Genomic DNA, 12,443 nt, shown 5'->3' with positions numbered 1-12,443 from the left:
ATGGTTCATCTATGGTCTCATAGTTCATAAGTTCAAGCCCCAACTCAGACTCTGTGCTGACACCAGAGCCTGGAGCCTGCTTCAGATTCTGTGTCTCCGTCCCTCTCAGCCCCTCCCCTCCTTGTGCGCTCGCTCGCACTCGCTCTTTCTCCATCTCTCTCAAGAATAAACAGTAAAAAAATTGTTTTAAGATAAAAGGTAAAGGTTTTCTATAGATATAATGTGTTTAAATATCACATTCTTCCACCTCACCCCAAGTTTGGAATGGATGAGATAGCTATAACATTTTTTAATAGTGCCTAAAGCTGGAGATTATCACAAGTAAAGAACAAGATGAAGAGTAGGAGGTGGAAATAAGCTGAGGAGTAAGGAGTTAAATGAGGGAATTCAATAGGAGTGCCAATCGCTTCATTTGCTTTAACAGTACTATGAGGAAAAATACCCCACAGCTTATTTTGCATGGTATTTTAATGTTTGATAAGGCTAGAACAAAATCATTAGTATTCGTAAACACTTGTATACATATAAAACCATTAAATGTGTCCTTTCACATTGGAAGTAAAGCCACTAGGTACGTGTTAATTTTAATCATAACAGCTCATCCTTTTAAAGTTACAGAGTCATAGCCCATTATTCTTTATGTACTGCCTGTTAAAATTTTTATGTCAAGGACATGAAAGATTTACATGCCATTAAGATTTTAGGGCCTCAAGTGTTAACAAAACCAAGTTTGTATAGAGAGCTGAAGACTAAATGGGACTATATTTAAGGTAAAAGTTAGAATAGATCACTAGATATAAATAATGACATTTTAGTTCTCTAACACATGGACTTTCCTAATCACAAGCATTTGGAATAATGAAACCTGAGAAGCGGGAAAATGAGTGTCTTTGCACGCCAAGGAATAGCATCTGAGTAGTGAACAATAGCCAAAGACCTGGGATTACATCCAGTGGTCTGTGATTACTTTTTTTTCTTATTGTAGAATTTGGGGTTTTTGTAAACTAGTAAAATTGTCCTAAAATTTTGGGGACTGAAAAAGGGTTGCCAAATTCTTATTTTGTCAAGTAATAAGAATTTTAAAAGGTCTACTGCCTTCTATTATTACCATCATTTTCTGAAAGTAAGAACATTATTGCTCTAAAAAGGAGAAAGACTTAACTTCAAAGTAACCCCTTTAAATAAATTTAACTTAAAAAAAAAAACTTGCTGTGTTGTACCTAATTGCCTTATTTTGCTAGATTGTGGTCAGTGATGTTATTGAGTGTGGTCAGTGATGTTATTGTTCAACAAATACGCTCCCGCCCCTCTTCCCATGGAAGGAGGAGATTTTCCCACTCCATTGGGCTTAGCTGTGTGACTTGTTTAAGCCAATGCAATGTTAGCAGGTATGATACCAGCAGACACTTTAGATGATGTACCTGGTTTGTCTTGACCTACTGTCCTCTGTCTTCTATGAGAGTGGCATAAATAGCTACTGGTCCTAGAATAAAAAACACACAGAACAAATATGGACCCATGTGGCATTATGAAATAGAGCTTCCCACAGATTCATGAGCGAGAAATGTATGCTTATTTTTGTAAGCCATTGAGATTTGGGGGTTGATAACACTATTTTAGGAATAGCTAGGGACCCAAATTTAGAATTAATCAGCTTAATTCAATCAGAATTAAAGGGTAATTCCAATTGGCTATTAAAGTCAGACCTCTTGGGCCAAAAGCTAAGCAATATAGATTAAAACTTTTAAAAGAAACAGCATAAATCAAGAAGTTTAAAGTAAGAAGATTAGTAGTTATTATACACTTTATAGTCACAGAGGAAAGAAGGAATTCTGAGAGGACTACAATAGAAAAACTTCTCAGGGGTGCCTGGGTGGCTCAGGTGGTTATGCATCTGACTCTTGATCTTTGCTCAGGTCATGATCTCATGGTACACAAGTTCAAACCCCACATCTAGCTCTGCCCTGACAGCTCAGAGCCTGGAGTCTGCTTTAGATTCTGTGTCCCCCTCTCTCTCTGCCCCTCCCCTGCTCACGCTCTGTCTCTCTCTCTCAAAAATAAATAAACCTTAAAAAAAAATAAGAAATCAGTAACCTAAGTTTATATCTTAAAAAAAGGAAAAAGAACAAAGGAAATGCAAAGATAGCAGAAGGAAGAAAATAAAGATTGGGGCGCCTGGGTGGCTTAGGCGGTTAAGTGTCCGACTTTCGCTGAGGTCATGATCTTGCGGTTCGTGGGTTTGAGCCCCGCATCGGGCTCTGTGCTGACTGCCAGCTCAGAGCCTGGAGCCTGTTTCAGAGTCTGTGACTCCCTCTCTCTCTGACCCTCCCCTGCTCACGCTGTCTCTCTCTCTCTCTCTCCTAGAAATAAATAAAAAACATTAAAAAAATAAATAAAATAAAGATTATAGCAGAGATATACAGAGAATAGAAAACCATAGAGAATCAGTGACACCATAAGTTGGTTCTTGGAAAAGATAGAGCAAAATTGACAAACCTTTGGCTAGACCAAGAGAATACTCCAATTAGAAAAATCAGAAAAAGTGGGACATTACTACCAACCTTACAGTAATAAAAAGGATTTAGGAGTATACTATGAACAGTTACACACCAACAAATTAACATAGATAAAATTCTGGTAAATTCCCAGAAACACAAAATTCCCAAAACTCCAAGAGAAAATCTGAATAGACCTGTAACAAAGAGATCAAATCAGTAGTCAGAAACTTCCCAGCACAGAAAGCCCAGGACAGGATGCTTCACTGGTGAATTCTATTAAACATTTAGTGAAGATTCAACACCAGTGTCTCAAATGCTTATAGATAATAGAAAAGAAGGGAACATTTTCTAACTCATTCTGTGATGCCAGTATTATCCTGATACCAAAGGCATTACAAGAGAACTGCAAACCAATATCCCTTACAGATATTGACGCAAAAGTCCTCAATAATATCTAGCTAAAACTAGAAAACTCTTAAAAATAACATTTTGTACTATAAAGAGTAGAATGAATATTTCGCCCTGACTCAGTGCCAACTTAAATAATTTTTAAAATAAGTGTTTTGATCTATGCATATTTTCTACTGTTTGTTGTCATTTCCAAGAGAGAGACAGTATTATAATTAGCTAGATTTATGGCCTTAGGGACATCATTTCAAAACAATACATCCCCTGAACAGGTTCATAAAGTTTATGTATTATATTGAAAATTGCCAAATTCTGTATCAGACAAAATAAAGATACTTCTTACTTGTACTAGCATGTCAATCTGTTGAAAAGTTGTCACTTGTTATAAAGAACAAATAAATGTATTGAGAATCAATTAATGTATAGACTAGTACATTCAGTTGACAAGTATCAAGTGTATACTGTGCCAGGCACCATGCTAGGTACTTGGCAAGCACTGACTTTTTTTTTCTTTGAGGGGTTGAGAGAGAGGGAAGTGGGGGGGGGGGGGGGCAGTGATGGGTAATCATTGACTTATTTTTAATAATCATGATGTAAATAATTTCACAGGAAGCCATTTCAGGCTTCTCCAAGACTGACAAAGGTATTTTATTTTCTATAAATGAATTATAATATTAATAAGCAAAAATATTACTAAATATTTTATTGAGTGCTTTACTGTATGTTAACCACCACTCTAAGTTTACCTTACCTATGTAAATTTAATTAATTTTTACAACAACTCTGAGATAAGTACTATTTTTATGCCCATTTACATGATGGGAATATAAGAAAGAGAGGCTAAGTAATTTGTGGAAAGGAACAGAGCTGTTAAGTAGAGGAACAGGAATATCAGGCAGTCTGACCCTAGTACCTGCATTCATATTCACCTGTCTGAGTGACGGTTTTTACATTTATCCTGAGAAGATGTATTTGTATCTAAAACTATGTTAGCTCTTTCTGACTTCTCTACATTCTGTGATACAACTTTATTTAAACAGTGAACCACAGGGCTACTCATAATCTTAAATGTTATTATAGAATGTGAGAGATTATACTGTAACCTAAGATTTCATCTAGCTTTAATATTCTATGATCTATGTAGGTTTATAAGAAAATTGAATTCTCATTTAAGTCAGCAGTTCCTTATCAGTCCCAATACCTCCTTTTTAAAATAAATATTTTATTTATTTTAGCTCATAGAAAATATAAGCTATCAAAATATATATTCATAAAAAAATTATTTTAGTGCCTTAATTGTACTATACATTTCTGTAAAAAAGAGAACTAATTGGTACAGAATAACAGTGCAGTGTGTAGATACTCAGGTAGTCTTTGTCCCTCTTTACAATGAATAATACTGAATATCAGAAAAATAACATGATAGGAAAATGTAATGCAGAGGCAAGGTTGCCAAATTTCAGGATTTCAGGGTTATGGTTTGTATCAAGTACAATGTAAATAGTGCCATCTGGAGTTCTGCAGTGTCATAGCTCAGTGTGTCTGAGTGAAACTACCGTATTAGACTAAAACTCACGTTGGTATTAATAGAAAACAGTGAAAGAAGGAAATAAGGTTTTCAAAGTAAAAATAACATAAGAAAAATTATAGGATGTCAAGTTGAAAAACTAAGGAAGGATAACATTCTTGGAATCAGTCAGTTTTTATGTGGATAATAACAAAATCACTGTTATGCCATGGGATGGAATACTAACATTGCAAAAACTCTGTCTTCTCTCTTGAAATGCTCCCACCTTTTGTGGGATTTCTAAATTTCATTCTCATTTAATGGATTAACTCATTTAATCCTCAAAAACCTTATGTGGAAGGTTTCTTTGCTTTTGTTGTTTTATAGAGGGGAATCCCAGATCCTGGCTCACTACATGACACTATTTCTACTTGAATGCTTTTTAAGTTTTAGTCTTTTTATATTATTGAAAAAGCAAGTGTTCAAATAACCTGTGTATTCTGCTCAAAATCGAGCATTCTGTAGAGCTTAACAAAACTGACAGAATTGTCATGTCTACAGAAATGTTATCTTCTGCTTATATAGAATTTATAATTTTTAAAAAGTACCTTTGCTAAAACATTCTATACCAGCTCTTGAAAAGAAGATGTCATGGTCCTTCTTCTTACTTCCTACTGCAGTTTTCAGATGAGGAAGAGTAAAGAGAAACAGACTTTTCTAGAGGATAAGGAAAATTATTCTCGAGGAGATTGCTATGGACTTTGCACTAATAAGTTATTTTTCAGAGTCAGCCATGCTTTACTACCTTAGAGTCATCATAGCATCTGAATGCCCTTGTGGCAGTACTCAGTGAGTGAGTATGTGAGGAATGAATACAACTCTGTACCTGTCACAGCATCTTGCCACCACCAAACAAAGCATCTAACAGATGTGTTTAAGAAAAGAAATTCCCAAGTAACCCGTGGGTTGTAGCATTCAGCCTGCTGTTCGGTACCATTTCCTTTATGGCCCTTATCATGTCCACTGTGTGTAAATATGTACATATATACACATACTTGTGTGTGTATATATATATGTATACATATACATGTATATACGTGTATGGATATGCACAGGAAAATGTCAATACTGGTGTTCATAATTAGGACCCAGCATTATCAAAAGAAGGTTAAAATTATTATTATATTTGAGAAGTAAATGAGTACATATTCATTTAGAAGGACTTATTATCCCATACCTCTAAAAAAAGGTAAAAATGGTCTTTAAGTATTTAATGGGTTAAGCTTATTATTTTAAAAACTCACTAATACAGAACATCTCATTCCCAGTCAGTGCCAAATAACAGATGTTCTTGTATATTAAAAACAGTACCGTTCTGTAAGAACAAGTCAGATCAACAAGTATTTATTAAACACGTTTAGTATAGCCAACATTTAGTACTTTGGGGGATACAAAAGAAATAGAAGACCCAGTACTCACTGTAACTACAAAGGATGTCAGAAGTAAATCTCTTTCCTCCTCCACTCCCCTCACAACAGTCTTTTTAAATATTAGATAAAATTTATGGTGAAGGAAAATTGGCTTCTAGAAACCAAGGAATTCTTAGTTTAAGACTAAAATAATAGAAGCATGTAATGTGCCATTCTTTGTCTATAAAACATGGGATATTAGTAGTTGTCATGTTCTAGCTGTCATCATTTTTAAAAAGAATGGGAAGGGGCGCCTGGGTGGCTTAGTCGGTTGAGTGGCCTACTTTAGCTCAGGTCATGATCTCGCAGTTTGTGGGTTCGAGCCCCACGTTGGGCTCTGTGCTGACAGCTCAGAGCCTGGAGCATGCTTCAGATTCTGGGTCTCCCTCTCTCTTTGTCCCTCCCCTGCTTGTGTTCTGTCTCTCTGTCTCTCAAAAATAAATAAATGTTAAAAATTTTTTTTTAATTATTAAAAAAAAGAATGGGAGAAGGGGTAGCATATAAAAAATAAATAAGATTTTTTTAGGACTGTAACTAAATCATGGGACAAGGGAATACTAAATTACCTAAGATATTCACACCAATTGTATTGTTTTTTGAAAAGTTATACAAGAGGAAAAAGAATGTCTATCAAATGTCTTCTGTGAACCCCATGCCAGCCAAGTTCTTTCCATATTACTTCTGTTCATGTACATTTGAGAATCTTCATAATCCATAGTTACGATGCAGTGTTCCTACCCACCCCTCCTCCCCTACCCCAACCAGGATGACAGAATATGCAATCTATTTAAAAATAGTCCTTGCAGGAAACAGAAAGAAGGGGACTGAGAGCCTTCAATGAATCCCTATTCAGGAGCAAATAAACTTTGCCTAAGTAATTCCGGGTATAAAGTGAAATCAGGAGAATTTTTATTATTTACTATAATGTTATGGTTAAATAAGTCCAGAAGTAAAGTTCCCTGCTTGCCTTCCAAAATTCCATGTAATTTTTTGTAACATTTTAAATCAAAATCAATTATTGCACAGTTACAACAAGAGCTTTAAGAATGGGATAAAATAAACAGTTTGTTTTGGGTTTGGTAATAGTTTACCTCCCTTGTGTGGAACTGTGGATCCTTGATAAGGATCTGTTTCTCTATAAGAACTATCCAAAAGTCATACTAAAACCTGCTGATCACATTTGCAGACCTTTTTCAATTCAGTGCAGTGAAATAGTATGCAAGATTATAATAGAGTAAAAGTTAGAAAGTGATATAAGACTTTTCTAAACTTTTATATGAACAGGTACTGGTCACCTCTCTCTCTTAATATTCAACTCTTTGTTGTCTCTCATGTGCCCTCGTACATGAAATCCAAAACCAGTACTTCATAAGATGTATGACCATGTCAGTGACTGCAGGAATGTAAGCTGGTTTATGTGGCCCTCGTGTGGTTGCAGGAAGTGGAGTTTATAAATGAGAATCAGATCCATAAACATTTTTCAGATTTGTTTTGAAAGTCCATTTATGTCACTAAAAAAGAGTACTTTCCCTTAGTTATAATGTATAGTTAAGTTTAAGGTTGTAAAGTATATAAAAATTTTTCTTGGAAATAATGAAATGCTAATGTTTCCTGGATGGTATGACTGGTGTTTATGTTAGTTAAAGGAAAAGTTCTTTTATTCTGAATTCCTTGAAGATGAAATCAGTCTGTATGATCTGTTTGAAAACTACCATATGGTATTTCTTCGCAGTTGAGAGTTTAATTTTGAATTTATTTTTAAATGTGACAAAATTTCTCAGAATTCCTATCCTTCAAAAATCTGTCTATGTAAGTTAAATAAGATGTTAATTCTCCCTTGGGGCAGCCTCGTCTAGTTTCTCACCTCTGTGATGATAAACCTGTAGTTTCCCCTGAATTTGTAATTTCAAGAAAACAAAATGAAGCGACATGTGAGCTTGTAATATTTAACTCTTCCAAGGCTTCGTAAAAATTTACAAAGATAGATTATTTTATGTATGGTGTAGTTGGTTTATTAGTATTATGTTTGAAACAGGCCACCTTTGTCTCCCCTCCAAAACACACAGTCTTTGATTATTGACTCTGTTTTTGACTCATTAGTTTTTGTTATTGAAGGGTAAAATAAGCATATGCAAGTATCTCTTATTTTCACCCTTAAAATTCTTCTTACTCTCAAGTCAATAAAATTTCTGGTTATCCATTTATTTTATCATTAATACTTACTAGTACTTTAATACTACTTGCTTAGTAGTCTCTAACATTAAAAAGAAAAATTAGACTAATTAGAATTAGTCTAATCTTATTTCTGATTATATTTGAAACATAGACAAATACTGAAATTACCCTGTACAAAATTCTTATTTTTTTGTATCATGCCTTTTGGTTGCCTCCACTGTTAAAGGCTTTTTGCCCAGATGACAGTTTATTTATTCACCATTCTAACCTGCCATACCCAATATGGAGATTGGCCCATCTTATCCCTAGATTTGTGCTTTCAGTTAATATGGATTCCCCCTTCCGAACTCCTTTTGCACGTAAAACCAGACATTTTAGCACTAAGTTACTTTGTAATTTGTTTCACTTCTTCCTAATTCTGCATTCACTTACTAAGGAATTTTACTATGTTTTTCCCGTTTTTAAATTATCCATAGTGTGATGAGTAACTTAGTGATTATTTGGAAATGGTAGGTGAAAATCTTCATTTTGTTATCACAAAACTCAATGAAACAAGTGTTTGTTGTCAAAGAATATTTGAAGTCCCTTTCTTGCACCCAGTAACATGTAAAGTATCTTCTCCTCCTCATAACTACATCTCAGCATTCCTTTTTTTTTTTCTTGCTTTCATATTAATCAGCACAGCGATTCATGTGATCCAGTCAAGTCTTTTAGAAAGATTGCGGTTAGTATTTTTTACTTTACTACTTAGAGAAAGCCAAATGCATACAGATGTGTCATTTAATGTCATCCATTCCTTCTTTTGTCTGTGTTGTCAGAAACATTTGGTAGCAGAAATTTCCTCCCATAATGAACTCCTTAACACACAATGAGCTGCCAATTCAAAATGGAGAACAAACAAATAAAAGAACAGAGTATTACCCAGGAAATTTCCTTTCAGAATCTCAGAGGGAACATCTCCCTCTATTAATTGTAATTTAAAAGACCCTTGAGAGTATCTAGGATATCTGCAATATGCCAACACCCAATTTATGGGATCTTTTTATTAATTTAATAGGGATACTTAATGTTCAGCTAAAAAGCACAGCCTGAAATGAGGTAATAATTTTAAGAATAAACTGCCAAAAGTAAAGTAAGTATAATTCATAACCTTAGAGCTGGACAGCTCTCCATCTGTACATGTTACAGCTAAAATCTAAGAGCTCAACTGAGGTCCACAGCGTTGGGAGGGGTGGAGGTGTTTGTTACAATTATAGTCATTTATTTTATTTTCCTTGAAGAGTGATGCTATCTATACTCCAGTGCCCTTTGATTTAATCTGTAGTATTGGCTTCTTAATATGTCAGTAAATTAATTTTACTTTAAAAACTTTTTCTTTGAAATTTCCCTTGCAAACATTTAAATAAGTATACAATATATTTCATATAGCTGTTGATTTTTGCTCATTAGTTTAACTTGGTAACGTTACATTTTTATGTTTTTATAAATAGTCCATTATCTTTCCATGTACTTGATTATGTGTATTAAAAACTCTATGAGGGGCACCTGGGTGGCTTAGTCAGTTAAGCATCCAACTCTTGATTTCAGCTCAGGTCATGATCTCACAGTCATGACATTGGGCTCCACACTGGGTGTGGAGCCTGCTTAAGATTCTCTCTACTCTCTTCCCCTCACCCTTTTTGCACCTTCTCCTGCTCAAAAACAAATAATTACACTAATTACACTAATAATTAATTAAAAAACTAAAAAGCCTATGAACCCTTACAACTTTTATTGTGATGCACCACTTTCCTGAAAAGTATGCATCTGTGGTTATAATTAACTTTAAGTAATTTTATTCATTAAAAACAAACTTAATAGCAATAAGTTTTGAAATATTAATATGAACTTTCAAATTTATGAATTTTTTCCTGTTACAATAGAAACTCCCTTATCTGACATGGTCTAAACCTGTAGTTTGTTAAACAATGAAAAAGCCAGTAAACTCAACCAACAAAACTAAAAGACAACTACTGAACGGGAGAAGATATTTGCAAGTGATATATCTGATAAAGGGTTACTAAAAAAATCCAATTAAAAAATGGGCAGAAGATATGAAGAGATACTTCACCAAAGAAGACATACAGTGGCCAACAGACACATGAAAAGATGTTCGGCATCACTCATCATCAAGTAAATGGAAATCAGAACCACAATGAGTTATCTATCACTTTACTCCTATCAGAATGACTAAAATAAAAAATTTAAGAAACAGTGTTGGTGAGGATGTGGGGAAAAAGGAACCCTAGTGCACTGTGGGTAGCAGTGCAAACTGTTACAGCCACTGTGAAAGAATATGGAGATTCCTCAAAATATTAAAAATAGAACTGTCGTACAATCCAAGAATTGTATTATTGGATATTTATCCAAAGAATATAAAAACACTAGTTTGAAAAGATATATGCACCCCTGTGTTTATCGCATCATTATTTATAATAGCCAAACCATGGGAACAGCCCAAGTGTCCATCAATAGATGAATGGATAAAGTAAGCAAATATTATTCAACCATAAAAAGAATGAACTCTTGCCATTTGCAACAACATGGATGGAGCAGTAAGAGAAAGACAAATGCCATATGATTTCACTCATATGGAATTTTAGAAACAAAACAAATCAACAAAGGAAAAAAAGTGAGAAAGAGAGATGAGAAAGAAACCAAGAAATAGACTCTTAAAATTGCGAATGAACTAATGGTTACCAGAGGCGAGGTGAGTGGGGGATGGATGAAATAGGTGATGGGCATTAAAAGTACACTTCTTGTAATGAGCACTGAGTAATATATGGAAGTATTGAATCACTATATTGTACACCTGAAACTAATGTAATACTGTATGTTAACTACACTAGAATTTAAATTTAATTAATTGATTAAACTAAGCTAGTCTCAAAAAGTGAGTAAACTCAGGAAATCATTTTAAGAGATGGTCTACCTACCTTTTTTTAATATACTATATATGTGAAAATTTGCCAATTTGCTAGTTGCCAATTTTTTTTTGTATTAGGCCAAGACCTTTCCCCCCCTTAATTTCTGAGTCTGTTGATTAGCACTGGACCTCTTTTTGGCATGAACCATACCCATAATACAGCGTCTACAATGAAAACATTTGCTAGGCATTCTTAATTCAAAATTATCTAGACTTTTCACTTTTATTGCTTAATCTTTTGTTACTGACATACTTGCCTAATTTAAGATCATTTTTTTAAGTTATAAATTTGCCTTTAGTAAGTGACCTTCAACTTAATTTCATTGTAACAGCTCTTTCACATTCATATTTCATCAGCTTACATAATACTAATTATGTAATTACACTAATAATTAAGCATGTGTCTACACCACTTACAAACAGTGGTTTGCTAAGCAAAATAATCCCCCTTGGTAAGTCTACAACAAATGCATGTGTAAGCCTATTAGAAAGTAGACTTCCTGTTCCTGTCAATACTACAGAGGTAAAAAAGAAGAGCCTGTCAGAAGGAAGTCAGTTAAGACCTTTTTCTATATACTGTATTCACTACGTTTTAAAACTGATGCAAATTTTTCCATATATAGGTACATGAAAATAACATGCAAGATAAAAGGGATGATTTGAAAAAATCTCTTACAAATAACTGAAAGTACCTTTTGCCAGTCAGATGATTGTTAAAATTGTTTTTGTCAGAAAATTTGTCAGAGACAATACAGGTTTTTTTCAGTTGGTAATTTAAAAAAATATGAGAAGAAAAAAGAAAAATAAGGTACAGGCAATCTGGAAAGCCATTTGACAACACCTGCTAGAGTTCAACTATTTGTAAACTATAATCTGTCAATACTCCCCCCCCCCCCGCCGAGGTGTGTGTGCATGTGTGTATGTGTATGTGTATGCAAGGGGGGTGGGCATGTAGATGTCTATATTAACTAAAAAATATGCAAGAAGATTTATGGCTACATTATTGCTGATGGCTAAAACTGGAAACAGCCCAAGTGTCAGCAGTAAATGAATAAACACATTACAGTACTTAGTGGAATACTATCTGCAACAATGAGAGTGGACAAAATACAACAACATGCAGTAATGTTGGTAAATCTCACAAAATCTAACTGTAAGTGAAAAATGCCTGACCAAGAAAATACATACTGTATGATTCCATTTGTATGATGTTCAGACCTGGCAAAAGTAAGCTATGGTGTGCTTTTTGTGAGAGAACAAGGAGGTAGTGAATAGAAGGAAGTGCAAGATGACTTTTGGAGTTCTGGAAATACTCTCTCTTAATTTGGGTGCTATTCTCTTTGAGCTGTATGCTGAAGATATATGTGTTTTTATTATGTATGGTGAGCTGCAAAAAAAAATAAAAGAATATGATTTTATCT

At 34.3% G+C, this 12,443-nt stretch overlaps 1 protein-coding gene across 2 annotated transcripts in view; it reads left to right on the top strand.

Annotated features, from left to right (window-relative positions):
• NUP37 (nucleoporin 37) overlaps positions 1–12,443 on the top strand; it is a 42,699-nt gene that overhangs the window by 15,998 nt on the left and 14,258 nt on the right. The gene's annotated exons all lie outside the window — the stretch shown is intronic.

The sequence above is a fragment of the Hyaena hyaena genome, unplaced genomic scaffold (assembly GCF_003009895.1).
Source record: "Hyaena hyaena isolate Hyena2069 unplaced genomic scaffold, ASM300989v1 scaffold_417, whole genome shotgun sequence".
In the NCBI taxonomy this organism is placed as follows: Eukaryota; Metazoa; Chordata; class Mammalia; order Carnivora; family Hyaenidae; genus Hyaena; species Hyaena hyaena.
The sequence above is the reverse complement of the archived record's forward strand: the minus strand, read 5'-3'. Positions and strand labels throughout refer to the sequence as shown.